Here is a 4,365-nt window from a genome sequence, read left to right on the forward strand (position 1 = left end):
TGCTGCAGCTGCTGTTGTTGCTGCTGCTGCCGCCGCTGCTGCTGCAGCTGCTGTTGTTGCTGCTGCTGCCGCCACTGCTGCCGCCGCTACTGCTGCTGCTGCTGCTGCTGTTACTGCGGCGTGTGTGAGCGATCGTACCTGTATTAACATCCCCTGTTTACCCGTCGCGTCTCTATGAACCCGGCGCTACTTCGTCTTCTGCTACACAGTCACACGGTCAACCTGCTGACCAACATGCCACCCACGTGCTGCGAGGAGCTACTGACGCCCCTCAACGAGGGAGCTGTTGCCGGCGGGGGAGGAGGCGGCGGAGGAGGAGGAGGGGTGGAGAACAAGGCGATTGAGTACGAAGGACAGAACATGGAAGCCATCGTCGCACTGCTAGAATTCCTCGACCTGCGACTGGACAGGGTGGATGAGAAGGTATGCTCCGAGAGAAGTAGGGAAGAAGGAGGGAGGATGAAGAGGAGGAGAAGGAAGACAAGGAGGAAGAGGAGAGGGAGGAGGAGGAAGAGGAGAGGGAGGAGAAGGAGGACGAGGAGGAAGAGGAGAGGGAGGAGAAGGAGGGAGGAGGAGGAAGAGGAGAGGGAGGAGAAGGAGGACGAGGAGGAAAAGGAGAGGGAGGAGGAGGAGGAGAAGGGGAGGTGGTAGGGAGAGAGAGAGAGAAGGCAAAGAACAGGGAGAATGAGAGAGTGAGCGTCTACTGCGTGTAATACTACTGCTACAGCTGATGTGATTTAGGTGTGCGGGTAGCTGATGAGATGTCTTTGCTGTGTGTTCTCTGATGTAGAAGGTACAAAGCTTGAAGGAGATGCTCACACCGATCCTCACCTGCCTGTGTGACTGTAGCCGTAACAACCGCGTCATACGCAAGTTCCTGAGGTCAAAGGTGAGCGATGTGAAGAATGCGTTAATGATAGTAATACGGTTAAATGCGTAAATAAATATTCGGTAACGTGTAAACATGTCAATAAATGTGAATGTTAGATATTCAATGTAAATAAATATTCAATGAATGTGTAAATATGTAAACAAAAGGTGAATGCGTCGTGCATATATCGGTCGCCATCGTTGCAGGTGCTGCCACCACTGCGAGACGTGTTGCGGAGACCGGAAGAGGGGAACCTAATCAGGAACAAGTATGTACAACGACGGCGGCGGCGGCCCGTCTGCCCAGCCGACCCCCGCTTACTGTGCCAAACCGTTAATTTAGGGGGTGCGTGCGCCAAAGAACAGCAACGACGCTAACTGCATGACCTCGTACAAATCGTGACTAGAATCGTGATTGGTCGGGCGCACATGTTGACCTCCTGACCCGCACGTTGTCATCTAACTCACCGACGTTCGCGATTACCGTATATGATCGCGTAATAACCGCGGGCGCCTATAAGCCGCACCTCAATTTGAATCGGGTAACCAAGTATTGCGCCTAGTATATTTCCCCTCACGGTATGGCGCACTTATAAACCGCAGAGCAAATACAGGGTTGAAATCTGAGGCCAAATTTGCGTTTATTACGCGAGTATATACGGTATGTCATATTAGGCGGCGAGAAATGAAGCCGGAGATTTCACGTGGTCTAATCCCTCCATCTCAGTCAGGGTCAAGATGCTTCACATTCGTCAATTACCTCTAGCTGGCGGCATCGTCACTCGCGCGATCGGCTTTGTCGTCGTCGCTCTTGTTTTCGCGACACTTTTTCGTCGTAAACAAGCGAGCGTGCGTCACTCGCGCGTCATTGTTGTTCTCGTGTTCGTCTGCATATTCGCTGTAATCACGTGCGTATGATATATCAATCATACACGCCGCTGCTGCTGCGATGTCGGTGTAAGTGCTGCGCCTGTGACGTGCTGCTGGCGTCGGGTATCATAAGAGAGAGAGAATGAGAGAGAGAGTGAGAGTGAGAGAGAGATAGAGAGAGCGAGAGATAGAGAGAGAGAGAGAGAGAGAGATACGAAAGGAAGGGAAAGTGAGACAATGGGTGTGGATAGAAAAAAGTAAAGGTGAGAGAGAGGGGGATGGAGAGAAAGAGGCGTATATATGAGAGAAGGGGGGTGGTCCCGTATTGGGAGGAGGGAAATTAATGAATCTAGAAGAGAGGAAAGGGATGAGTATATGAGGACAAAGGAAAGCACAGGTAAGAGCAGTAGCAAAGGGACTAGGCGCAGAGTAGCACAGAGTGGAGGAGGGATCACGGCAGATGAAGACTCTAGGAGACGATAACTTAGATGTGCTTCACAGCAATCAGCGGTCATCATGTTGTTGTACCTGTAGGCAGGTATGTTTGTGAATTTAATCAGCCGAGTAATTAGGGTAAACATGTACCTCTCCGTGCCTGTGTCACAGTAAGAGCAGGCAGTCATTAGAATGTCTACGTATCTATGTGTGTCAGTGTAACGCTGCAGTAATCACGCACCTGTATCTGTATGTGCGTGGAAGCCATAGCGCGATTCCATCATTATGGCCTAAAGACCTTAACCCTCATCTTAATGATTAGGCGACTCGGCAGCCGTCCAGATATGGACCTGAGATGTCCGATCGATTTTCATAATTGGTTTCTGGCGCGGCCATCTGACATTCTTTGGTGACGTCTCCGCGCGGTGCCGGCGCGCGCTCGGGAACGAGGGTTCCGGTTTTCGTCGCTTCTCGGTTCTTCTTCGATGCGAGGTGTGCGGTGTCTCCCCCTGGTGACGGGCACGGTCGCTCATCCTCCAGTGGTTGATGTTGGATTGGGTAGCTGGTGGGGCTGGGGGTGGAGGTGGGGCTGGGGGTGGGGCTGGGGGTGGAGGTGGGAGTAAACATACATATTGTAGTGCAGGGGAGTGACAGGCTTATGGAGTGTGTATTTGAGTGATATGTGAAAGTTGCCGAATAGTAACTGTTAGTTGGGTAGTTTTTGGAGGCTGGCACTAAAATTCTGCTTTCTCATGCGTTCTGAGTGTGAAAAATTCTTATATGTTCTGTAGAACACCCCCTCATCTTAGCAGACAGCCCTCAAGGAGCACAAATCTTTATATTAAATTATACTTATTGTTATTTTATGTTAAATTATCATTATAATAATAATTTATATATATAAAGTTGTTCAGCCGAATTTTTGTGTTCGCGCATAACTAGAGAACTCCGCAGCCTAGAGGAAAACTAAATTTCAAAATTTCAAAAAAGTAAAAAATTTATAAACATTCTATTCATCAATAGATGGCGTACAGATTAACATTATACATCACGTACGTGTGAATCCAAGGTGTAGAACCATAACGGCCCAGTAGCCGAATGGATAAACCATCGGACTCCTAAACCATTGATTCTGTGTTCGAATCCCACCTCGGGAAATGCTTTGTTTCTTTACTTTTGGACTGTTTAGTATGTACCGTATTCACCGTTAATTTCAATTTTTTTTTACCACATTTAAACGTTTAGTAAAAATCCAGAATAAACTATGGTAGATGATAGTGATAGCGCAAACTGACGGGAACACTTCACGGAAGCCTATGTAGGTTACATTATTTCAATTTCATTTCAATTTTTGACTTTTTTATTTTAATGACTTATCTTTTAATTTCTTATTATGTTTTACTGTTGGGATTGGATGGGATGGGATGGCATGCGATGGGATGGGATGGCATGGCATGGCATGGGATAGGATGGGATGGGATGCGGTGCGATGGGATGGGATGGGATGGGATGGCATGGAATGTGATGGATGGATGGATGCATGGATAGATAGATTTTTTGGGGTATTTTCCTTTCAACCAAGCGGTCACCAACTGCGTAACGCCACTGATTTCCCCGGGCAACGCCGGGTATCCGCTAGTATATAATGTAATTATAATTTTCAGCACAATTATTGCATATTTCATAGCGGTCACATACGTATTGCATGTGTCTCTTCCACGCTGATTACTCCATCCTTCCTTCTACCCTCTTCTCTCTCCATCCTTCCTTCCACCCTCTTCTCTCTCCATCGTCAGGTGTTGGCCAATCTACCTGCGAAGGGGGTTTGGGTAGCGGAGGTGAGGATGGGGAGAAGCGAAGGGGTGGGAGAGCGTCAAGGAGGGGCTGGGAGGTGGATAGACATGGGGGGAGGTAAGGTGGGATCGGGAGAGGTAGGAGAGGGGTGGGGACAGTACGGGGAGGAGTGGGGAAGTGAGCATGAGGGGGAGGTAAGGAGTGAGGCGCTAACCGCGTCTTGTCGCTCTGGCCGATGTGTGCGGTGTTTGGTAAAATCCGCGCACTTGACCATGAGGGGCGAAGGGGGGAGAGCAGCCATGGCATGAATGGACTTCGGCGAGCTCTTCAGTTCTCGTGCGATACGTGATCTAGTCGTGTTTTCGGTCCCGGGGAAGCCACGGCGTTGCCCCAGGG

At 49.4% G+C, this 4,365-nt stretch overlaps 1 protein-coding gene across 1 annotated transcript in view; it reads left to right on the forward strand.

Moving 5' to 3' along the window:
* The window catches only part of LOC106811956 (synembryn-A-like), a 27,047-nt gene that overhangs the window by 21,866 nt on the left and 816 nt on the right, over window positions 1-4,365 (forward strand). The window lies entirely within an intron of this gene.

The sequence above is a fragment of the Priapulus caudatus genome, unplaced genomic scaffold, assembly GCF_000485595.1.
Source record: "Priapulus caudatus unplaced genomic scaffold, Priapulus_caudatus-5.0.1 Scaffold595, whole genome shotgun sequence".
Classification (NCBI taxonomy): domain Eukaryota; kingdom Metazoa; phylum Priapulida; class Priapulimorpha; order Priapulimorphida; family Priapulidae; genus Priapulus; species Priapulus caudatus.